This window comes from Drosophila navojoa, chromosome 2, assembly GCF_054131105.1.
Source record: "Drosophila navojoa isolate 15081-1374.11 chromosome 2, UAZ_NAV_1.0, whole genome shotgun sequence".
In the NCBI taxonomy this organism is placed as follows: domain Eukaryota; kingdom Metazoa; phylum Arthropoda; class Insecta; order Diptera; family Drosophilidae; genus Drosophila; species Drosophila navojoa.
Genome location: NC_142890.1, coordinates 26,995,489 through 27,021,006, shown reverse-complemented (window position 1 = coordinate 27,021,006; position 25,518 = coordinate 26,995,489). Strand labels below are relative to the sequence as shown.

The window sequence follows — 25,518 nt, the reverse complement described above, 5'->3', positions numbered from 1 at the left end:
CTGGCGAAAAATAATTTGTGCTTGTGTTGCGTTCACCTTTTGGGTCAGCCGGAATAGAAACGTCATTGACTTTTATGTTGGCCATAAAAAGGATTTTAATGCGTTTCATGCGCAGCGGCAAAGTCAACAAGCCAGCCGCACGCTTGACCACAAGTCCCCATGCCCCCGAACGAATCGAAACATAAATCCACGCAAAAAGCCCAAAGTAGCGCTCGGCCAAAACGGAAATATGCGTGAGTGGCCGGCAAATGTGCGCAGGAAGTGCGTGGGCTGGCTAAGTGAAAGGCAGCTGACTGCGAACATCTTTCCATTTCCCATCCACCCTCTGCCATCTACCATCTAACATCTCCCATCTTTTCATTGCATGTCGATATCTAGCTGTCAAGGGCACAGTCAAATGAGCTGGCATTTATCATGGCTACTAACAAGCCGACGCGTCCTGCTCATTTGCCAAGCTCCAGGCAGCCAGCGCTCCACTACTACGTGCGTGTCCTTTCTGTCTGCGGTTATCCACGACGAATCTTTCGGCTGCAGCAGCTGCTGTTTACCTTTGGAGCCAGCGCAGATCCGACGGAGCAATCAATTTGTTTTTATTGAAATTTTGTGCTTGCGAGCGAACAACACTCACTCGCACCAACATATTGTCAATTTGGGCAGGGGACATTCGTTTCGAGTACAGACATGACATGCCGCACAGCGGGTGCCACACGGCGTATGAGTGACGCATGGCCCAACATTTGTTATGGCTTACGATCTATCGCTCTATGTCTCAACTGCTTTTCTTTTGCCTTTTATTACCTGTTTCCTGTTGTTGGCCCAGAGCAATTGCCATGTCTGACGGCCTGTCAAAATTTATGCTGTAAAATGTTGGAGCTCGTGCAAAACTAACATCAAGCATTCGGCCCGTGCGCCACAAAGTGTAGGCGTGTATGGTGTGGTTGTGGGTGTGTGTTGTGTTTGGCTACCGCTCATTGTTTGCTTTGTACGCTTCCATTTTTTTGCAGCTGATTTCTATCGCACTTTGGGCTCCTTTTCAAAGTTTTTGGCATTTTACATGTGCTAACCAAAGAGCGCCCGTAGTGCTGCTGCTGCGGTCGGTGAGTCTCTGCTCTATATCCTGCTGTTGTCCCTAGGGCATTCGCAACACCACCCACACCCACACCCACATCCATTCTCTCGCACACCTACACATGCCCAGGCATGTGTTAGCTGGTACTTGCTATCGGCAGATGCCTGCACGCACTGACCGCAAACACATTCAGAATTAATGAAGCCTGGACTAAGGCAGGGGGCCAGAGCTCTGCTTTTAATACACATTGATATCCTAAAGGACTTATGGGATATTTATCTTATTTCTGGTTCATTATGCAGAGACTTTAAAGCCAAATAGAGTTTCAATATATATTAAAGATTAGTAGACAACGAGACCTACGATGTGAGCAAAGTCAATGAAATGATTTAATTTCTATATTTATGAATTTTTCTATATAATTTTGATCCATTTTTAATTATATTGATCCGGGTGATTGATAATTATTTTAATTTTTTTATAATTGCGGAGAACTAATATTTATAAAAACTTTGTTTTTTTTTTTTATTTTTAAATATTTGTATTTATTTATAAAAATATACATATATTAATAAGCATATTTCAAATAGCAGTTTTTAAATATATATTATTTTTTATATGTTTTTTTTTTTCAACTATGTATTTTATTGTATTAAGTATTTATAAATATTTTTTTATAATAACAAATATATAACATATTTATATATTATTTATATTATTTTGTTTTCAATCATATTTTTCTCATATTTTCCATTAAAAAATATTCATATTTACATATTTATAAATACTTTTAAGGAATTCGTAGCACAAAGAATGTTATTTTATTAAAGTAACGTTGTTTAATGCTCATTCTTGACCCAGCTGCAAAGGCTCTGCGCACATTTTGAGTAGAAGCAAATGGCGAAAGTCTTGGCTCCATTCAATTTACCACTTACATAATTACTATGTGGCAAAAGCACGCCCCTCTGGGGCACGCCCACGTTTATCAAGTTGCCACCCGCTGCGCTCAAAGATACAAAAGGCAAAAAGTTGTGTTGGCCTTAAATATTGTTGTTAAGGGTCGCATTTATTGTATATGTATGTTTGTATGTATATAAGTGTAGGTATGTGTGTATGTATATGTATATATAAATATGTATTTCGCCTTTTTTTCGGTGGTTTCTCTTGCAATTATTATAAAATGGCGCGGAGGAAGGACACGCAGCTGGCAAGGACTCGTGACGCCATTCGCGCTCCTTGGAGACTCATTTTCAAGTGCTGGGCCGCTCGGAACAATTTCTCAAGTGGGTCAGCCCAAGCCCACAGAGCGGCAGCAGTGGCAAAGCCAAGGTTCAAGGATTCTATTGTTGCACAAAATGTAATTGAATGCAATGAAATTACGGCTAAGGCACAACGCACCAACAACCGAAGCCGTAGCAGCAGAGCGACTGCGTTTCTGTGCCGCATTTAATTGCGTTTATTGTTTGTGCAGATGTGTGTGTGTGTGAGTGAATGTGCCTGGAATTGGAATTGCTGCTGGGCTGCAAAGGTATTCGAGGCAAACTCTTGCTTATCTCTGTGTGACACTGCTTGAATGAAACTATTCGAAACTCATAAAACTATTTATTTATGGCGTTGTTTTCAAAACGTTTTCAATTTGTTTCTGATGGGAAATAATATTTTTAAATATTTGCTGAAAGCTCTTTAAGATTTTTAGATGAACGTATTGAAAGGAGGAAATTCAATATATTTTTTATTGAACCCCAACTAAATTGTGAACGATATTAAAAGCAGCTGATGCTGGCCTTTTGTCGCGCTCTCCCCCTTTTATAGGCATTTGCTGCACACTTAATTTTACAGCATTTGCCAGTCAACAAGCTTGTGCTGGGCTTGTTTTTCTATTTTACCAAAATGTTCCACACATTTGCGTATTTTATTTCCTTTTGCTTTGCCACACAAATGAAAACGACTTGGGGCAAACACATGCTACACACTCATTCATACACACACGCACACACGGACACACACACGGACACACACACGGACACGTGCTGACGGTGTATGCTTGGGCTTGTTTACAATTTTTACTTTTATTTTCTTCTTCTTTCCACAGTTTTGCGCCCTGCCAACAACTTAATTCCCCCCGTCTGAAGTGGACAGGCAGAACTCAATCAACAGCTCGGGCTGACCCACATTTAACGATAAATTTGCCGACATCAAATAGTGCACAGCATCAGCCTATAAAACAGAAACAGACACCGAGCCAACAAGAGAAAGGCAGAGAAGGAAAGAGGGAGAGAGAGAGAGAGCGTGTGTGTATGAGCGAGAGGCTTATATATAATTCAAGCTTATCACGACGGTTCCAGACCATTGCGTATTAAAAACATTTTTGTTACGCCAATAAAAACTCACAACGCAAATTTTGCATAATGTGTGCTATGAAAAAAAATGAAAGAGCCTACACGGCTGGGAAATACCCTTTACTACGAATTGAATGTTTTTATACTAACAAAATTTGCAATATTTATAATTACCTACTTGTACTTTATATTTACTTAATTTAATTTAATTTAATTTTTATTATTTTTTTATTTATTAAAGTACAATTATTTGCAAGGACAGCTAAAGTTTTGTGTATATTTCTGATTAATTTTATATATATCATATTTATGAATATATACATATAAATACATCTCTATATGCTTCAATAAAATCCTGTTATACCCCATTTACATTGCTTGAATCGGCTCAGAGCATAAAATAAAAGAAATGAAAGCAAGACCCCGATGCCTGCTCTTACTCTTGCTCCTCTCCTCTCTTCCTCTCTTCTTCTGGTGCTTCTTCATAGCGTTGTTGACATTTCCGTTTCGGGTAGGCAAACTAGGCAATGGGGTTACGAACAGCAGCAGAGCGCCTAACTTGCTCGGACTCGCACTCGGACGTATTTTGTTTATAATGTTTTCCCATTTATGTAGCTGCTGTTGCCAGAGTTGCCGTTGCCGTTGCCGCCGCCTGTGCAGCACTTGGCTTCATTTTTTTTATTGCGCACCATTAAATGGGCAGAGGCTGTGGAGTGGCGGGGGTGCTGGTCTTGCTGCTGCTGCTGCTACTGTGCCCTAGGGCGCGGCCATTTTGTGAGACAAAATGGCAGATGAAACAGTGGCAGCTGCAAAAACTATGCATATTGTTTGTCATTAACAAGGTCGGGCAAAGAAAAAAAATGAAAAATACCAACAAAAAAATACTAAACTCGCTTTGATGAAAGAAAGCTGTTACACGCTGCCTGTCAAGTGGCAGGAGTGAATGGGCTGGCAGGAGGAGGGCGGGCCGAGCAGCGGGCTGCGGGTCGTCAGCTGACATTAATTTTGTTTTCATAGCGCGCGCCTGACAATTCTTGTTCTGCAACCTCTTTCACATATGTCTGTCTCTTTGTCTTTCCCTCTTTCGTTTCTCTCTCTCTCTCTTTCTCTCTTTCGACTCTCTTTGTGTGTGTGTGTCAAATGAAGACATTCAGCTGCACAGTTTTTTGCTGCCTTTCCTATTTACTTGTTGTTTTTTGATGGTTTTTGCGAGTGTTTCTTTTTGGGCATAGCGTTAGCTTGATTGACATGCCGTCTGCTTTCTGTGGCTCCTGCAGGCTCGCATGTCCTTTGCTGTTTGCTTCTGCTGACCGTGACACACACACACACACACAAGCACAAAGGACAACAAGTGCAAAAACAAATTAGCCCCTCTGTGTCTCTGCCCCTTTCTCACTGTTTCTCTCTCTGCGACTCTTTAATCCTTTGGCTGCTGATGCGTTTTTGACAATGAACATCAGCTGGCTGTCAGTTGGCTGCCTCTGAGCAGCAGCTCGCTCATAACTCTCACAATAAACAAGCGTAATTTAAGAAACGTGCCGAGTTTTTTTCATATTTGCTGTTCGCATTGCTATGCCTTGATGAAATTATTATTATTATTATTTTTTAAATATTTTAAATGTATTAATGCATGAAAATAATAAGTCATTTAAAATTCAGTTAGCTCACAAATATATGTATGTCTTAATGTGAGAGTGAATATATGGAGTGAATATATTCAAGAATTTCCTAGTCATACGCCTCTTACTAAGCCTCTTTGTGCGATAGTTAATCGGATCACGAACATAGATTAACGTAAAACCCTCCCACGAAGACGAAATCGAAAAAAAAAAGACGAATACTCTAATTTTTTCGTTCATTTCGGGACACAAATTATCGACAAACATATTACATTTATTTTTAGGCTTTTAAATTAATACTTTTTTATATAAAATATTTTTATAAATACCTAAAGAAAAAAAAAATAAACAAATTCGGTATGAAAAACTACATTAAATTTATAATTTCTGCTGGCTAAATGTTAAAAAAAGAAGAGTACTTATTTATTTGTATATAATCTCTGCGATAAAATAACAAATAAATAAAATAAACCTAAAACTAATGATAGATAAGTTTATGTAGGTATATTTTTTATGTAAAACATATTTTTACTATTATCAAATTCATAATTATAAATCAAATGAACTGAATGGAAGACCTTTATTGAAAGCCTTGCGAACTGCTCTTCTGAAACTCGCACATTTTTTGCTCACAAATCTGATTTGATACACTCCCCGGATAGCTGAAAAATCACGCCTTTCGCCCAGCTCTTGTCGAAATTTCGCCTCGTTTGCTGTTCGTATAACATTTAATTTATTTAAAGCTCGCATTTTCACACTCTGACGCCGTCGACAATAAAGCGAAAACCCACACAAAAAAAATGTTAAAATAAGAAAAATCACGGGCATTGTGCACAAAAAAAAGCACATCGGAATACGGATATGGTTTGGTTCTGTTTGGTGAGCCGTTCTCCGTGCGCTTGTGTACGTATTGTTTGCGTATTTGCATAAAAATTCCACATACGCCGCGTTGACGGCTTTAAATTTGTGGTCCTCGAGTTCCTATTCAAGGTTCAACTTATATTTGAGAGTCTGTTCAACAATTTTCTTTGTTTGCCTTTCCTTTCAGTCCATTTTTTCTGTTTTTCTGTTTTTTTTTTTTTTAGTAATTATGGAAATTCGTATTGCAACAATGCAACAATGCAGGCGAAACCATTCAAACTGAAAATCATTGCCACACACATGAGTTCTCTGTCTCTCTCTCTGGCTGCTGCATGCGACAGCAAAGTTTTATTTCCTGTGTGCAGTCGCATTGTTTGGCATTACACAAATGGATATTAATAGTTGGCAACAGTTTTTGTTACATTTTTCAGTGAATGATCACGATGATGACGACGAGTTATTTGCTTATTGTTGCCGACTGAGTATATTTTCAATTAATCACAGTCAAGGCGAGCCTCGTTTCAAGGTTGTCGCACAGTTCTCGAATATGAATGAATGAATGAATGCATGCACAAATGAAAGTCGTAGCTTAAATAGCTGAAGCACACTTTGGACTTGCTTTTAATTGCCACAGCATGGCCATATATTTCTTTGCTGTCAACGCCATTGTCTTATAATACAGCCCGGCTCGAGCTGGGCCCCGTAATATTGACAGGCCAGCATAATAAACATAAATCAAGTGTTTCCATTGTGCTGCCCATTTATGCCAGGGCTATTGAGCAGAGCTCCCCTCGCACTATCCGCCATCCTTTGGCTATTTATCTTGAGCAATCGCCTGGCTGCATATCATCAGTCGTCATCGCCCTTATTGTTGCTGTTGCTATTGCTGCTGCTGCTTCTGTTGCTGCTGGCAGCAGAAAGCGAAAATGCGGCACAGTCTCCTACTTGACTTGGCCCATAAATAAGCCAGATGTGTAGCCAAGAGAAAGCTCTTCCTGTTCGACTTGACGCGCCATTTGATGGGCGCCATGGGCGTGGCCTCACATCAAGTGTGCTTCCTATTTTAGTCACAGTCACTGCGCCTTGCATGAGTGGGGCCAGCAAATTTTGGGCCTCACTCAAGCAAAAACATGTCAGAAGTCATTTAATTTCTTTTTGCAAACTTCTATTGACAAAATATTTGTCTTTCTTACACAAAGAGAAGATGTTTTATACATGTACATTTGTGTATTGTATGTAGTAGAAAAGTCAATCGATTATACTCCTCTCAAAGGTAGGGCTCATTATTCTCTCGTTCAAATTGAGTTTTTAGAATCTTCAGCAAGGTTCAACTTAATTAACTGATTTGTTTGCAAGAAAAACAGTTCATGAGCAATAGTTTGCATTATCAGAGCAACTCCCGAAGTTGTCTTTTACTCCGGTGAATTTTGTATATTTTTATATTAACTCGTCGCAAAGTCAGCTAGAGTCGTGCGGCGATGCTACACTTTCGATGGCGCGAAGGGGCTTAAGCACTTGAAGACATTTCTAAAATTAAAATTCCTAAACAGGCCTGTGGGCGGAGTGCCGAAGGGGTGAGGGGCTGGGAATTTCAGCGGGGTGGCAACAGAAAAATACTTGGCGGGCACACAAGCGTGCTATGCTGGTTGTTCCTTTGGCGTGGCGACAAGTGTCGCACGGTTAAAGGCTTTATGAGTGTCAAAGGACGCGACAACCTACTAGCATGTATATGTGTAAGTGTGTGTGTGGGTGTGTATCAAATCAGCTAAGAGCATGTAAAACCAAATGTTACGTTTTAAGAAATTGTTACAGTCAAGCAGAGCGAATATATTTGAAAGCAGAGCTCAGCGAGCAAAGGAAATAAAGTTGAAGAACAAATGAAGGATTCGCCCACATCTGATTACAATTGAAAAAGGCAAAGGTAAGTACTTAGGAGAGCAGAACAATGAGAGCTTCTGCATGTAAGGAATACGCATTAAAGTCTAGCATGGACTAGATATTGATAGACGATGAAAATTGTAGGCGGGCTGAAAACTGATTTGATTCAATTAGATATAACCATCGTCAAGGAAATCTTTGTTACAATTTGCTTAATCAATTTATGTGAGTTCCTATCAATTTGAACTCAAGCAGTTTACTCATTCATTATTTTTCAGAATTTCTGTCTTTAATTTCAATTGAATAGAAGCTAGACCTAGCCTCAAAGCTTTCACTGTTTTGGGGAAATGTCACCCTTATTATTTACAGTTGTCAAGAATATTTAACATGCTGTGTTGTGTTACGCCATGAATTGAAGCTGACAAAGCTCTGGCATTGATATTTTATGATTCCTTGGTGACTTTAGCCTGGCTGTCGGGAGCTCGACGGCTTTTTGTCGTTAAGCGTCGTTTGTCGAGCTGCGAGGCAATGTGAGGATCTCTTTAGTTCTGACGGGGGGCAACCGCGACGTATGCGTAATTTCGGCTTTGAAGCGGCACATGCAGCGTATGCGTGACGCATGTACATTAAATTTGCAGCTGCATTTAAATCAATATGCACATGTCACTTCGCCATTTATAGAATAATTGAAAATGTGCAGGAAAAAAGAGCGCAAAGAAATGGATGATAATTGCCACACCCAACTCGCAGTCGTTTTAATATTTACAATTTACAATCAAACATTTATCATGTGTTTGCGCGGTTTTTTAATTTAATCAAACGAGCAGCAGAAGAAGAAGCGCTGCTCATTTAATGGCAGCCGCAATGAAATTTATGACCACATGTCCTGGCCGGCTCTGCTGCGGACCAAAGGCTCCATTACAAGCCATTCAATGCGTCCTTAATGCAGTGCTGTAAAGCTGGCTTCACTGATTTCAGCTGCCAAATTCAAAACATTAATCAGCGAGGATATACTTGCAAAGGAAGAAGTGAAAATAAATTAAGCGAATTAAAGTTTAATTTTAAAAACAAATAAAATAAAATGACTCAAAGTTTATCGATAAAAATTGGCTTTAATTAAATGGACGAGGACATAAATAATATGAAATCAATTATACAAATATTTTATTAAATATGTGAACATACAATAAAGAAATATATTAAATTAAATTGAAGCCAAAAAATAAAATAAATATTTATTCAAAATTATATTTTTGGTGAACTTTAAAAATGTAATTTATATGTAAATGAAAAAATATATTCTGAGCCAGGGCAAGTATTTTGTATTTGACTATCTATATATCTATCTATATAAATTGAATGCAGTTCGTTAAAGCGGATTCTCAATGAAGTTTGCCGCATATTTATTGAATTTATCTGCCACATTTATATTTATTTATAGATGTATTTGTTTGTGCACAACAACAAATGGGACCTCAATTAATTTCCAATATTGTAAAATGGTAAACATAAAAAATATTCGAGCTGATGCCATAAACTTGACAATCTCAGCTCGCGGCTCTGTGGCAATAATTTTTGCCTTAACTGCAAAACGCTTTTTTGACATAAAAAAAGAAAAGAAAAACATGCACAATTAATTGGGTGCGTGGGTGGCGTTGGTGGGCGTGGCAGTTGCAGCTGCAGCATCAGCATTCATTTCCATTATAAATGTCAACAGCGCGAAAAAAGGAATTTGAAGGAGTTAAATGGAGAGAACGAGGGGACAGGGAGAGGGTCCATGGTTAGCATCTCCCATGTGCGCGATATATGAACGAATTTAATTATTGTTCATGTGCTGAAATATGAGCAAATTTATTTATGGCTCTCGCTCTGTGCCTTACAGTGACACGAGCAGTTGTTTTTCTTGTTGTTGTTGTTGGTGTTGCATATTTTTTAAGCGTTTGTTGTTGCATACATGAATGCTGCACACGCCCACACACGCACACAGACAAAGCCACACAAGTATTGAGCAGTAATTCCCCTTTTTTATGGCATTGAACGAGTCTCGTTACCTGCCGGGGCCAACGTGTCGTATGAGTTATGGTCGTCACTGGCGTATGATTAATATTCAATTACATGGCACAAGCAGCATGCACTTTACACACCCGTCCATGTACAACCTACACACATACACGCATACGCAGAGTTGGGCTGGCCACACTTTTTATGCTTTTCATGCAGCCAGCCAGAAAACTTTGCTAATTGCCCCATAAACAAAAACAGAAATACAAGAACCAGAAGAAGCAAAAAAGAAAACAATCGAATTAATGCACAGCCTGTAGTAGCGAGCCACAAATATGCATTTTTCTTTTCATTTAATTATGCACAACTGTTGGCTTTGTTGGCTGTGGATGGGGCCAACTGTGAGAGAACGATAGAGTGAGAGGGGTAGAAGGGGGCTTAATGGGTCTACGTGCTTCGGCTTGATTTCATTCAACTGCAAAAATTGCATCGAAGTGTTGCACGAATGTGTGTGAGCATTCAGTTAACTATTTGATCAGCATATGAAGAACCTAAAATTGTCCTGGATGCGAATGAGAGCAAGAAAGTTGGTCCAGAATATGCTAGGTTTAAGCTCAAATTTGGTTTTCATTTCTATTTCTAAACAAAATTTGGCTAATGAGAAAAAGTTAATATTTTATTTATGCACTCGGCAAAAAAACATTTCAAAGTTTATTTAGTCATAGATAATATAGCAGTCCAAAACTCAAAAAATTTTAATCGCATTTTTCCCACAAATTTATTTATTTTGTTCGATTTTCGTTAGTAAAAATACATTTGTTTCTGTATGAAAAACTTTTTGACAATAATCTATCAAAGTTATTCTGTTTTGTGGACATTCATGTGCATTTAATTTATTTTATATTCAATTTCTCTGTACTTTTGTGTCATGTATATCATGTATATCATAAAATCAGTTTCTGCTACATAAATGTGTTCTTTTATTTTAGCGAATATATATTTTCTTCAAAGTATTTTCTTCTTGACATTTCCTCTAAGGACTTTATGATGTGGGCCACAACAAGTAGAAAATATTGTTCCCAATTTTTTTCTTCCGCCTTTTTAAAAGGTAATATGAAGCTTCTGGGGCTGAGCGACAAGTGCTGCGTGTGGCTTTAGCATTAGCTATTATATTCGGCTTTTGACAAGGCCAATTGCCGTGATTTATGATTGCCATTATTTAGAGCTTAGAGGCACGTGCTTTGCTGCCTTAATCTATCATGAAGACGGGGCACACAAAACTTTAACTTAACCACAGCTGAAATAATAATAAAAATAATAATTATTTGAAAAAAAAAAAACAAGAACGAAAAAAGAAAATAGCAGCTGCAAATGTTGTTTTAATTTGTTTGCAAGTTGACCAAAGAGCGGAAAGGCTAATTTGGCGTTTGCGTTCGCCTCAAATTTATTTGTATGTGAGATGACAGTCTGAATTTCATTTTGGGAATGAGACATTCAAATATATATTCGATTCGTTTATTATTTTGTAATTTGCCGAAGGCCAATCAGTAAATTATATTTATTGAATCGAAAGGCATTCATTTTTTTTTAAATATATGTATAAAACAAGTTACTTTGCGCCTAAAATGTATTTATGCAAATGAAAAATAAACCAATAAACCGTTTAAATTGATACAACTTAATTTAACAATGTATTTGTTTGTATAAATTCATAGAATTTCCAGTCTCAAATCCTCATAATTCAATTAAAGGCATTTGTTTTCATTAAATTTATGGCGATGCGCTTGGGTAAATAGTAATTAAAAGCGTTATTCAATTTATAGCGTTGATCGAATGATCGATGCTTAATTTATTAACAGGTTTTTCCTTTATTGAGCGCTTCCATGGCGTATACGTAATGCGTGACAAACGCACGTAGAGTGGAGCACAGTTCTCATGTGCGTGTACTCATTTATGCATTGAAGGCACGCTTGATTACATACACTCACACCCACACACACACACGCATACTGGCCAACAAAGCAACGCCCCTAAATTGCATATTAATTGCTCATTAATTGTTGATTAGCCCTCAAGCAGGGGATGGCGGCTTGGCAAAGGCACGCGGAGTGCCAATCTCAGCGCTCAGCGCACTAGCAACGCCACCGCCCCCACCTCCACCCCTTACCACATCAATCGTTAAGCGCTACTAATCTTTAGTGTTAAGTTAAGTGTACGCAAAACTTATCAAGAGGCTTAGTGGAAGACTCTTGTTGCGTTCGGCATTAGTGCGACAAAATGTTGTAATCAATCAAACGAACAGTGCACAGCTCCAGGCATCAGGCACTCGGCTCTCGGCACCCGGTGCAGCCCGTACGGTAAAGCCCCGCTGTGAGTTCCGCTTGCCCGTTTCTTGGGCCACGACGCAAATACTTGTAATTAAGCATTATTAATCACAGCGACTAAACAGGCAGAAGTCGCTCGCTCCCACGAGCTGAACACTTCCGTCCTGGCAAATAATTACAATAGTCATCACCCGAGGGCTCCACATCCGCCCCTATCCACTCCCCCCTCGATGCCAGCACCTGCCCTGCGGCAGCCCTGCTCGACCTTCTAATGTCTCCACATAAAAATAAATATTTAATTAAAAGTCGAGTGCGTCACGTCGACTGATTGGAGGAGTCTACAAGAAAATTAAGAGCACTCAATTGATGCTCTCTGTTGATATGCGTGTAAGAGGGTGGCCCGAAAATTAATTGGAAATAGCAAATAGTAAACAATTCACAATATTTGGCATGTCAACAAATGCAGAGTAGCTAACAATGTTTCATATTTCAAGCATTGAAGCTTCATTGTTGAATTTCTATGTAAACTTAAATATAAATTCAATTCCAGATTGTCATTTCTTGCTTATAGAGAGTCGTTCTGCAAGCAGATCTAGGTATGTAAGCTTATGATGTTGAGCTCTAAAAAAAGTTGAATTGTAGATAAAACTAGGCTCAAATGGTTAAATGTTGGCAAAAATTATGGGACTAATATTCCTGCCTGCTGTCTAGATGACAAATTGAGAGAAAATATATTCTCAAAATTGAAAATATATTTAGGAAAATCCTTTATTGGCTTTATTGGTTTTTATTTATTTTTATTTATTTTTTATTATCTTATTTTATTTTACTTTATTTTATTTACTTATTTTCTGTAACATAAATTAATGAGTTTTTATATATTTAAATATCTGAAATGGTGATGTTCTACATACAGTTTTTCCCCTCAAAATCAAGTTACTTGCAATATGATTAATATGCTATATGTCTGAGAAGAGAGGATCCATTTTTACTCTTTTAATTCACTTAAAATGTTTTGGAAATCCATAATTTTTTATCGGTTTTTAATGATTAATAAATTATGTAAAACCATAAGGAGAAATAATGTGTTAAGTCATTGAATACTCTTCTACTAAAACAATTATAAACAAATGTATAAAAATATTTATATTTTCTATAATTTTTTGTCGTAAAAAATAAATAAATAAATCGACTGCCTTTGATTTTATAGAAATTTCCACACAGTAATTCCAAGAAATATTAATCATTGAATATCCACAACAAACTGATGCAAGAACAAATTAAAAAACACTTCAGAAAGTTAAGCTTATCTTGATTTACAACGGCTGCTGAGTAATTTCAGCATCATGAGAGCAATTTGCTTGTCGAATTCCTGGAAAATTTCGGTTTTATCACACGCAACAAAAACACAACAACATGAGTTTCAAGGCATTTATGCAAAACATGAGTTCCCCAGTCTCGAGTGGCGAGCGAGGTCAGCGTTTTTGACATAAGAGATACCTGCGTCCAGCTGTATTTATTTACTTGTACTTCTATTTATTTTTCTGGTTCAATTCATAGCCGTTCTGAGAAAAATGCTGCTTTTCAAAACAGATGCCAATTTTGTTGTTGGAAATAACCCAAATACGGCTCGAAAAATGTTTATCATGTCAAGCCGCATCATGGAGGCCAGAGAACAATGCAGCTCACAAAAAGCACGCACACAAAACACTTGAGGCCAAACACAGATTGGCAGAGCCCGCAGTCAGATGGGGTCAAAAAGCGACTTGTGGGCTAATTGTGCTGTTGCCGCTGTCAACAATGTGGCAAATGGCCCAAAACTTGACAGCCAGCCAGCTAGCTAGATATTGCCAATTCGGCAAATGTATTAAAGGGTCTCGCGCCGCAGCAGGTGTCAATCAGTTTGACCCATAGGTTGGTCATAATTTCTATCCAGAACTTGGGCTAAGAATCCAATTGTTAGTCTCTGCCAAATCTCTCCCAGAAATTGAAGTGTTTCCCAATTTAATTATGGATGATTTATGACTCAATTACCGTTTCGAAGAAGAATCCCGGCTTTTGGCTAGTTCTGTATTTCGCTTGCACAACACATGGAATTCAGCGCACTTGAAACTTGAAAACTTTCGGCTGGCTTTTTGTATTTAGCTCGAATTTCCTTTTACATATATATATATATTTCTTTTTCCTTTAATTTTATTTTTATTTATTTATTGGCGGCTGCCTGGCCGTAGGCAGCGTCTCTTAGCAAGTTGCGACTTGATGGCGCCCGTGACGTATGCTACACAAAAAACACACGCGAACACACACGCACACACATAAATCGCAATCTTGGCAAACACTTAAACTTGGCTGCGGCTGCCGTTGACTTCCGTTCGCTGCTGTTGTTGTTGTTTTTGCTGTGGTCAGATTTGAATAGTTGCTGCTGTTTATGTTTAGTGCAACAACTGGAAGTGCCTACGCCTCATCTACATGTGCACACTCACACACTGCACACTCACATACGCGCGGAGCCATTGTTGCGGATGTTTCATTAATGGAGAAAGCGCGACGCGTCGCTCGTTCCGTTCCGTTGCGCTGCTTCGATTCGGTTTTGTTTTCGTGCGCCCCGTTAGCCGCGACCAAACAACACAAATATCGAACGTGAACTGACACGAAAATTCGCCTAAAACGGGCGCTGCCACAATTGAGCGCTTCGTTGCGGCCCGTTTCGTGCATATACCGTTAGCTACGAGCTCCACACGAAGTTGTCAACTTCGAAATGGGCACACAGCAGCGCCAAACGGCCGTTTCCCGAACTACAGCATTGCATTGCCTGAGAGCGCTGTGAAGAGCAGCTGTTGGGAGAGGGAGAGCGAGAAAAATTCCCTGCCTGCTGGGGAAACGTGTGTGGAGAAGGTACTTGTTCATGCATAAAAACTGGGATATTTGTATATTGGTAGCTTTGATTTCTCCAACTAACAAATTTTCGAAATTCTCTTGCGACGCGTCGCGACGTTGGGAAAATTGTGAAGCAATAGCAACAAATTTTAATAATAATGTTATAATGTACCATCATCGTTAAGAATGATTTACACATATAATTATAATTAGAATAATAATATTAATAAGCTGTTAGTGCTTTTCCTAAACTAGCTTTAATTTTATATTAGCTCAAACTTGTTAATAAATAAATAAAGAACAAAACTAGGAAAAGGTACATATGTTGTATTTACTTACGTATAAATATGTAAGAAAAAATATATTAAAATTAATTTTCATGATCATGCTCAAAGTTAATAACGTTTAATGTTTGCTTTAAAAACAGTTGATAATATTGATGTACTTTAGACTAAGGCTGCATAAGAGAAATTCTGCAAAATTTGATATGTTCAGTACATACAGGCAGGATAGCTGCGGAATATATTATTGTGCCCGATCCTTCGTAGTGGATGTATTGAGAAAACCATAATTTTTTATCAGATACTCAGCGTATCGCGTATCTCTTCGTACGAAGAGCTGTACATACACATCAATGTACATGTACATGTACATACACATGGGTTATTAAAAATAATAGTTCAAAAATGTTCTGTTTCACATTGTTAACCAGAAAAAAAGGTTTGAGTATTTGCTAAGTTGCTAGCTTGCACGACTAATTGCTTTCAAAAGCTTTAAAATAATAATCTAAGGATAGCTTATCGGAATCCAAGACACAAACCTTGAGACTTTAATATCTCTTCGGTTTGATAGAGTCTAAAGTTAAATAAAAGTTTTTAGTAAGAGTCACGGATAAAGTTTGTACAAAAGGTTTGATGAAAGTCCTTTTAAAGCTGTCCAAGGTTCATGAACACACTAAATAGTTGAAAAGTATTACACGCAAACTAAAAATTCCCTTTGGTTTTGAATTAAGGAAAAAGCTTTTGATAGCCAGTAGTTCCATTACTTAACAACAGATGGAAGCAATGAATTTAAATTTAATTACTGTTAATATTCTATGCATTGTAGGTTTCAGTTTTTTGAATGCGATTTTGGGACTTACCCTAAAAGAGTTGTCAAAATATATCACCTAAAGAAGTTTACTTCCCCATTTATCCACAACATAAATTTCAAAATACTCGTTAGCAGCACTTTTCCTCTGCCGCAAAGTTATCTGTTTGGTATTTATGACGGTGCCAGATGATGCTGCAGCTGCAAATGGGTAACTAGTTAGTTTTTGCTTAGTTTTCACTATTCGAATCTGCAATGGAACTATCCTCACCTGTGGCTAAAAGCATAACGTAATTCAATTCAATTTTAGTTTTATGCCAGTCATTTTTCTTGAGCCATTCAGGCGAACAGGAAGAGCAGCCGCACTAACCTATGACCCACTGCTGAAACGAGGTCAATGGCCAGAAACAATAAAAGGAATTGGCCCACAGGCAAAGGCAAAAGGGAAAGAGAGAGAGAGAGAGATGGGAAGAGACAAACTGTGAACCGACTGATACGTTGTGTGTGTGCGTTAGATGTAAGTGCAACTGGCTGCTGAACTTATAAATCATAATTTCCAGCAAATAAATCCTTCACGGACAATTAAACCTAGGCTGTGGCGAAGTCAGAACTGCAACAGTCGCAACACGAATCCGGCTGCAATCCTAATTCTGTTTCTGATTTTGGCTGCTTTACAATAAGCCTGGCCTCCATTTTTATTGTTCACTGTCTGCCAAGGACGTAGTGCCATAAAAAAAGTATAATGGAATGGTACTCGACACTGTGTTAGTGTGTGTGAGCCAGCTCATTGTCGGCATTGGCCAAGCATTTGAAATTAAATTAATTTTATGCCAATCAATGCTTGAGCTACGCATATTCCACACCTTTTTGGGTGCATTCGAAGGATATTTAGATTAATGCATTGGCATCAGCGAGGCATTGCAATTTCTCTTGGCCTAAAAACGATTGAAATGCATTAGCAGAGCTGCAAGTGAGTTTGGTTTCTATTTGTCTGCTTTAGATGAAGTGCTGGCCACTCAACAGCAAGTTTTGATGATGATGAAATGGATATTAATTTGATCCCAATCAATGCTTGAGCATATATGCACATGCCACACCTCTTGTGATTTTGATTAATGCATTCGCTTTTTGGGGGCAGCTCATTGCAATTTCCCTCAGTCCAAAAAGCAATGAAATGCAGTTGCCCACCTTCTGACCAGGCTAAGACTCGCTTCTGTTTGGTAGAACTGAGCTGAGTTGAGTTAAGGTTGAGGTTGAGGTGGAGTCTGTCGTCCAAGCATTCTGTGCAGCAGCTGCTTAGCCCCACAAAAAATTCATTTGCGGCTGAATCTTCCATCATTGTGACATTCTGGCCAGCAGATATCGATGCCATCCAGAGTGGAGCTGGCAGACTGGTAGTAATCGATAGTGCGGGTTGAAAGTGCGAGTGATTTATTGGATCATCATATAAAGCTGAATTGGGTTTGAATTGGAAAATTCTGTGCGCGAAACTGTTCTGATGGTTAGATTAGCTTTTAAGGGAACAAATTTTATCTTTAGTTTAGGTATGTGAATTTAATCAGTGCTAGTTTGAGTTGAAAATTAATAAATTGAAATATATAATAGGTATGATTTTATACGGATTGAATGAACTACAATTAATACTTATATAAGCACAGCTTCTAGCTCAGCCTAATTTATTACACTTGCTTAATTTGATAGATATATAAATCATTACTATACATTTGTATTTATTTATTAACAAGTTGGAGAAAATATAATGAAATAAATTAAAGTATGTTTTATAAATTATATACATTTTTTGATTTATTTTATTTTTTTTTTATTTTTTCTCACGTTTATTTAAATTTGTTAATTCAAGTTTAAATTTTACATAAATTTTACATAAAGGTCAATACTTAAATTATTAATTCTTAAACGTTATTTTTGGCTTATATTAAAACATATTAGGGACAAAAGAAGAATATCACAATAATAAATAGATAAATAATATAAATATGTAACATTTTCATTTGTATTTAATTTATAAATTTCAGAAATAAATTTTGTTAAATTTGTTTATTAAAAAATTTGCCACCTTCGTTAAATACAATATATATTTCTTCACATTAAATATATATTGTAGTTTTAATTTTAAAATAAATAAATCCATTGGCAATAATATCAGCTTGCTCTATTATGCAAAACTTTACCTAACACAAAAATATTAATCAATTTAATTAATTATATATTTAAAACTCTTTGATTTTTGCTAAAAACTTGATATTAAGTAAGCTAATATTAAGATAATTATTACTGACTTTGTTGTTTGGCCTAAGATTTCCGTCTATCCAAAAATACGCAGAGAGTGTAATGATTGTAGAAATATAGCTCAAGATTTATTGGGTAAACAACTGCAGCTAGTTGTTCAAGCTCGGCAGTTGCTTAAATCGAGGCGAGTGTTTGCTTAATTTTGAACTTGTCATTTTGGGCGATTGTGTTTGATTTGTGGTGTGGTCCGTGTGGTTCGTGCGGTCATTCGATTTGCATGCGTATCTGCAATTTGGGATTATCAACATTTGGTTTAGCATCTCGACAATTTCAAATGGCGCAATCTAAACAGTGCCACAACAACAAAAACAACAACAGCAACAGATTTTCTGGGCGGACAACTTAGGTAAACACACTCGCTCTATCTCTATACATATATATATATATATGCAGCGTGTGTGTGTGTGTGTGTGTGTGGTTGGCACATTACTTGTCCACGAATTGCATTTGACATCAGCATGCAACAGCGTCTAAGCAAAATCCCCTCTCACGCACGGCCTGCGCCTAGCAGCTAATTAAAGCGCGCACGCGTGTGATGTGCCACGCCAGATGTGAGCCCTACATATAGACATGCATATATATATGTATATGTATATGTATATGTGTGCGTGTAGCAAGGGGCCCACTGCTCGCTCGCAACTGCAAACATGTCGCACTGCCAGTCGCAACACGCGCCGCATCTTTATTCTAATCTCAGCCGCAACATGCTTTAAATTTAGCATAACACCAGGCAATGAGCCAGCCTCGGGGGCGTGGCAGGCTGGCAGTCTACGCTATAAGGTCATAACAAGAACTTGGGGTGCTGCTCTGGCCCGAGGTGTTTGAACTAGGCGAACAGCTCGTGTTTTGATTTCATTTTGTCGCCGCGAATGCCGCTAAAAGGTAAACAACATTTTTTTTTCTCCTCCCTTCATTTTATATATTTTCCCCCACAATTTCTGTTCCTTTCTTCTCTTCTTCTTGCCTGTGGCATCAGCACTTAGGCATGCAGCTTGCCTACATTCAGTCACTCTATCTCCCTATCCCTCTCCCTCGCCCTCTCCCTCGTCTCTACTTTTCCATTAACATAATCTCATGCACAAAGTAAAGTCTTCACTCTGCTCATAGTTTATTAACATTTTGCTGCTTGGTCAGGGTGTAGCTAATTCGCATACATTTCAATTTGTGGATTTTCCCCCTTTCGGCTTTTGCTTGTTATTTGTTATTTTTAGCTTGCAATTTATTCTTAATGAATTCCCAATGATTTTTAATAATTGCAAAATTCGCGAAAATTGCGCATCGAATTCAAATTTTTAGCTGTAATAACGAATCGAACGATAGAAATTAGCATTATTTCCGCGCATAAAGTCGAACATTTGAAATTTCTGCAATTTTGCATTGCAATTTTATGGTAAAAGCCAGAAACAAATGGAATTTTAGAAAATTGGAAAAATATTTATTTGACTGTTGGTATAGAAAAACAGCTTGCAGGCTAGCCATAGCTGTAATATATGTATTTGATAGACTATTTGAATGACTGATTGAGTTCGTGTCAGATTGAAGAACTAGTTGACTAGATACAGTTAATCAATTTAGTCAACTGATTTACTATTTGTGATTGATAACATAGCTTGAGAGTTGCTGATTGAACTAAACTAAATCTTGATTAAGCCTAACTAAGAACATAGACTTAATCAAGATGATATTAATTCAGTCAGCCCAATAGTCATTATATGTTATAAAGATAGACAGGCAAGCTGTCTAATTAACAGTTAGACCAAACGTGATACGAGCGCTTCATTATTGCTTGATGGAGTCAATAATCTGATTGATCTTTCAGCAAACTTAAAAGTTTATCAAGATTTAGACAGACTGACTAGCACATTTTAGATGCACTGGATGACTGATTGGAGGATGGTAACAAGAGATAAACAGACAGTAAACAAACAGTAGAGTAACCAGTTGGTCGACTGATTTATGTGACAGATAGATCGATTGAAGATCCATTTTTTTGAGCAACTAGAGTTTAATTGTATCAACTGCATATTTTAGACAGATTAGAGACTGAGATATTGCAAGATTGACGATAGAATGAAGAACAAAGTGCTGAACTGATAAACTGATCGACTGATTGATGACTGACTTAGGGACTAGATTCATTGATTGATTGACTGACAATGATTGGGGCATGTAGACATTTTAGACAGTAAGGTAAATACAAATTGCTGAAAATAATATTGAAATTATTAAATAAAGTTCTTTTATCCAGTAACAATACTTACAAAACTATCGTGATTAAAATCTTGCTAACAGCTAATATAAATGAAGCACGTGTAAATAGATTATTTAAACTTTAGTTAAACTTTAATTAAATAAAAAATGCATGCCTGAAGCGATCAGTCAGAGTGAAACTCAAATATGCATATACGTGTTTTAATTCAATAGAAACACTTTCCAGCAAAAAATTTTCTCTTCTTATTGACATTTATATATAGATTATAATCGATGCAACATTCAACATAAATATTTAATAGCTGTTTCAACATAATTCCAAATGCAATGCACAACAAAGAAGTGTGTAAAACAATTGAATGAAACACATATTCAGATGTATACAATATGTTTGATATTCAAAGACCTTGGACAAAGAGCATCCGTCAGCCAGACTAAGCCGCTGGCTGACCCCTCGTCGTTATTGTTAACAAAATGTTTGGTGTTCATTTTAAAGCTTAACTAAGTCTAGCTGCAAAATGAGAGCAAATATGAGGAGAACGGTAGCCGAAACAAACTGGAAAAATTGCATAAAAATAAGTTTGGCAACAATAACAAAACGTGCGGAATAAAGAATAAATTGCTGGCAATGGGAGCCGAAACCAGTCAAAACAGTCGCTGGAGGCGTGGCGTGGCGAGACGCAGGCGAGGGCGTAAAACGTGCTGAATCTCTGTATGAAAACTTTATGTGAGTTTCCATTTCGCCTTTTAGTTGTTGCATTTATTTCAGAATGTTTTGTTTTAATCCAATTGAATGTTTTTTCAATTTTTTCGGGTGAGTTTTACGCTTGTGTTGCAGTGGAAAAAGTTAAGTGATTGATTTAGAACTGCATCAAGGCCACGCCTCCAGCATATGGGCGGGCGGGCAACTTAAATTGATTTCGGCAACAGCTACAAGAGCTGAGCCAACAATCGCAGCGCTTCTGCCCCTCGCCCCCCCAAAAAGCAGCCACGAATGCGGTGCGAAAATTTATTAACAACTCAATTTGTTGCCCAAAATGCAACAATGGCCATAAATTCAAAGTCGAGCGCTGCCTCCGCAGTGCCGCGAGCGATTCAATTTGATTTCTGTTTATTGTTCTGCCAGAGCATTCATGCCAAATGCATGTGTAAACGTTCTGGGGTACTGGGCTCGCGGTGGCGTTGTCGTAGTAAATGCCACACAGGATGCGCTGCGTTTGCCCTGTTTGAGCAATCAACATATAAAGCAACCAAATAGGAGTCACGCATAGCAACAGGGAGTGGCTGACGAGTCGATATCTCCTATTTGATGTCTCTATTTGAGCACTATCCGTCTGCTATTCCTAATTTCTGTTTGTGTTTGTGTTTGATATGGGGAGACCCAATATGAAATTGTGTAGTTATTGCTTTTACTAGATTATCAAGTAATTAAGGACTTTTAAGATTACGTGAAATGGCCTATGAAAGCGATTATACATAATAGTGCATTAGGTAAACATAAAGCGTATTTAATTTATCTGCATTTAAAGTTTTAGTTGTGCATCTTAATAAATGAATATCTGTACAAAATAAATTACATTATGAAAAAGGAAATTATGATACAAATTTATTTAAAAAAAAAAAAAAAAAAAATTACGTTAACGGGAACGAATTAATATAATTATTTATCAAATTATTTTCTACAAAAGAGATTCAACTTTGTAAAAACAAACGAATTAATAAAATTATTAATAAATTGATTTTATGCAAACGAAATTGCGTTGACGGAAGTGAATTAATATAATTATATTGTACCAAATAAGCCAAGCTTGATATATTAAACGAATTAACATAATTATTAATAGAAGTATTTTATATAAAATAAATTAAATTTTTATTTTTGTTTTCATGAATTTGTTTTTGATGTATCAAATATTTTTTGTTTATTCTGAATTTGTTGTTATTAAAAATATGATTAATACTGTTTTATTATTTATTTTGTATTCTATTATATTTCCTTAATTTTAACTCTAAAATATTACATATTTTTTATGTAAATACATAGTTTTACTGAATTTTAAAGTACTAAATTCAGATACAATAATTGTTTTACTACATAAACAATAAAGAGATTTATTTCATGCATTTTTGAACATTAAAGTCTTATATTTTTTATGAAATAACCGAATGAGAAGTATTAAATCCATTCCAAATCTTTATATTAATTCAAGTCAGCTTTTTTAACTTTACCATAGAGAAGAGGCATGCTAAAATACCCCATTGGCTTTATAGATCGAGGGTATGCACAAATAGCATGCTATATTTATGCTGATTGCTGTTGCAAATCAAAACATGTCAACCGGCGTGAATTATTGAGAAGCAGAGCGCAGTTGCATCGATTTCGCACGTTCGAGCTAGTTGCTAGAAACATATGCGCGCTATTTAAAGCCAACCATCAGCACATAAAATCTTAAATTTAAATGGTAAAGTAAAGAGCATTTGAGGCTTACAGCAGACCAGCCGCAGTGACAGCTTTAAATATTGACCGGCATTTACTGTCGAGACTGCATAAAATGTTTGCAAGGAAAATTTGCAGCAGCTCCGTAAATACCTCAGGGCTGTCTGGCTGGGGCGCCCCGCTCTGAAGCCGCAAAGCAGCCATTAGGCAACGACGACTGATGCGATGGCAACGCCAATGGCTGTCACTCGACAAAATGGCGCGCACACTGAGACACACAGACGATACTCACACACAGACATATCTATGTGCATGTCAGCATAACAGTAAAAAGGCTGAGCGCCCTGTGTAACTAACTGGATGCAAACTGCGCTGCGCATCAGTGACTGCCGTCGCCTCTTGAGCTCTGCGACGGGTCTTAAGTGGTGCGGAGCGAGGCCTGTGCCACAAAGTAGGCAATAGATTTGTCTGCCTGGCATTCACTCATTATTTACATATGCATATTAATTTGCCAGCTGCTTGGCGTTGACAATTATGCGAGCATCTTGGCGCTGGGCCGGGCTGTGCTCACTGCACCTCGGCCTCGGCTGTCAACTAAACAACATTTTTAATCACACGCAAATTGCGCTAAATCATTTTCTAATTGCCACCTCAGCACGCGCTGCCAGACATCCTTTGCTCTTAAATGAGTTCGCACATTTGCGCGGAACATGTTTACGGCTGCCTGAGGACGTGTCGCCGAATCTCAATGCCGGCCGGAACTCGTCTGCACAGCAGACACATCCGCACACTGTTCACATCAATATGGCAAGACAGATGCGGAGTACATTTCATGACCCATCATCAGAGCGAGAGAGAGAGAGAGAAAGAGAGAGAGAGAGAGAGAGAGAGAGAGAGAGAGAGAGTACTACCATACGGCTTATCATACTGCTATGAAATTAGGGGTATTCCTTTTGGTAAAATATAAGCAAAATGTATCACAATAAAAAGATAAAGATAAAAATAAAATAAAATAATAAATAAAAGAAAATATAAAAATAAAATTAAAGTATTGAACATAATAAATAAATATATATAAATAATATTTAAACATAAAATATTTCTTAATATATTTTAAAATTTAGTTTTGTATATATATTATATTAAGCGAAATTATAAAAAATAATAATAATAATAAATAACATATTTTTAATAATGTTTAATAATGGAAATTGAGCTTTTGCATTGCATTCTAATTAAATAATATGTTTTTAGTTTAAAAATATTCATTCTGCGTATAGAGCTTAAGTTGAACTCATAGATTGAACGCAATTTGACCCTTACTTTTGCTGCTCTCTGCCGTAAATCGTAATTCAGAATATTTGATTTATTATTTTTAAATTACACTGCCTATATAAGCCGAGAGTTTTCTGGATGCTAGCAACTCAGGCCTTTGTGTCATACATATATTTAATTAATATATTTTGAGTTTTTATTATTTTCAACTAAATTATTAAAAACTAAAAATAAAAGTATACATATCCTCTCATTATTGAGCCTTGGAAACTATATATGAAAAATATAACAAAGAGTATTCGAATGTCACTGAATTCAAGTTTGTTTTCTCTTCGGCTTAAGCTTTGAATTGTTTGCACTTAGGCGCCTACAGCTCGACTGCTAATTACGCCGAAATATGTACGACAGAAGTCTGTGTATGTGTGTGTTGATTCCATATTTGGCCAAAATTTGGCAAGGCAAATGACCGCCTCTTGGGCGCCCTGCCAACAGTTTCTTTGCGCTTGCTGCTGCTGCTGCTGCTGCTGCTGCTGCTGCTGCTCTACCACATATATTATGTGCTGCTGTACGCATGCAAATGTGTTGGCATATGTATGTATGCATGCTTCAGTCATATACATACATATTTTGGGTAGCTGTTGGCGACAGCTTCTATTGGTCATTAGCCTCCAATTAGTTATTGTTAATTTGTCGTTTGCGATACGTAACGGAATGCATCTGTTTGGTATTGCGGTACTGAGTATCCTGGACACGCCGTAAGCCAAGAGGAAATGCAATTAATATTACATTTCATGCGAAATCGTTTCGGCTGTTGAATTAATTGATTTCCATGTAGTGTTGGCCAGCGCGGTTTCCTAGTACAAGCACTGAATATATGGAATGAATATAAATAGGGGCAAGAGAGTGAATTCATCAGCTAATTGACATGATGTGAGAGCAGTCTGATCGAAATAGCATTTATGGCTTTTAAGCTTGAATGAGACTAAATTTGTAAATAGCCCCGGCCATTAGGGTAGCACATACGCATCTGTTGGAGCCCCACGTTACCTGTTATAATATATTCAATTCGATGTTGGCAAAAATGGCTTTGCAATCTAAGCTCGCCCCTTTAGGGCCATTAGCTCGATACAGCGCTGGTTAAGTCATTCAGTCTCTGTGAATACTTGAAATGTATATGGAAGAGGGAGCTCAGGGCTGCCATTTAGTTTGTATTTTCGTTCCGTTATGG

General features: G+C 37.4%; 1 long non-coding RNA gene across 1 annotated transcript in view; it reads right to left on the bottom strand.

Annotated features, from left to right (window-relative positions):
- Positions 1-14,892, bottom strand: part of LOC108658917 (uncharacterized) — a 43,820-nt gene extending 28,928 nt beyond the window's left edge. Inside the window, exon 1 of the long non-coding RNA XR_016197682.1 lies at positions 14,126-14,892. This is a non-coding gene — a long non-coding RNA (uncharacterized LOC108658917). The remainder of the gene's footprint in view (positions 1-14,125) is intronic.
- Positions 14,893-25,518: the final 10,626 nt, after the last annotated feature.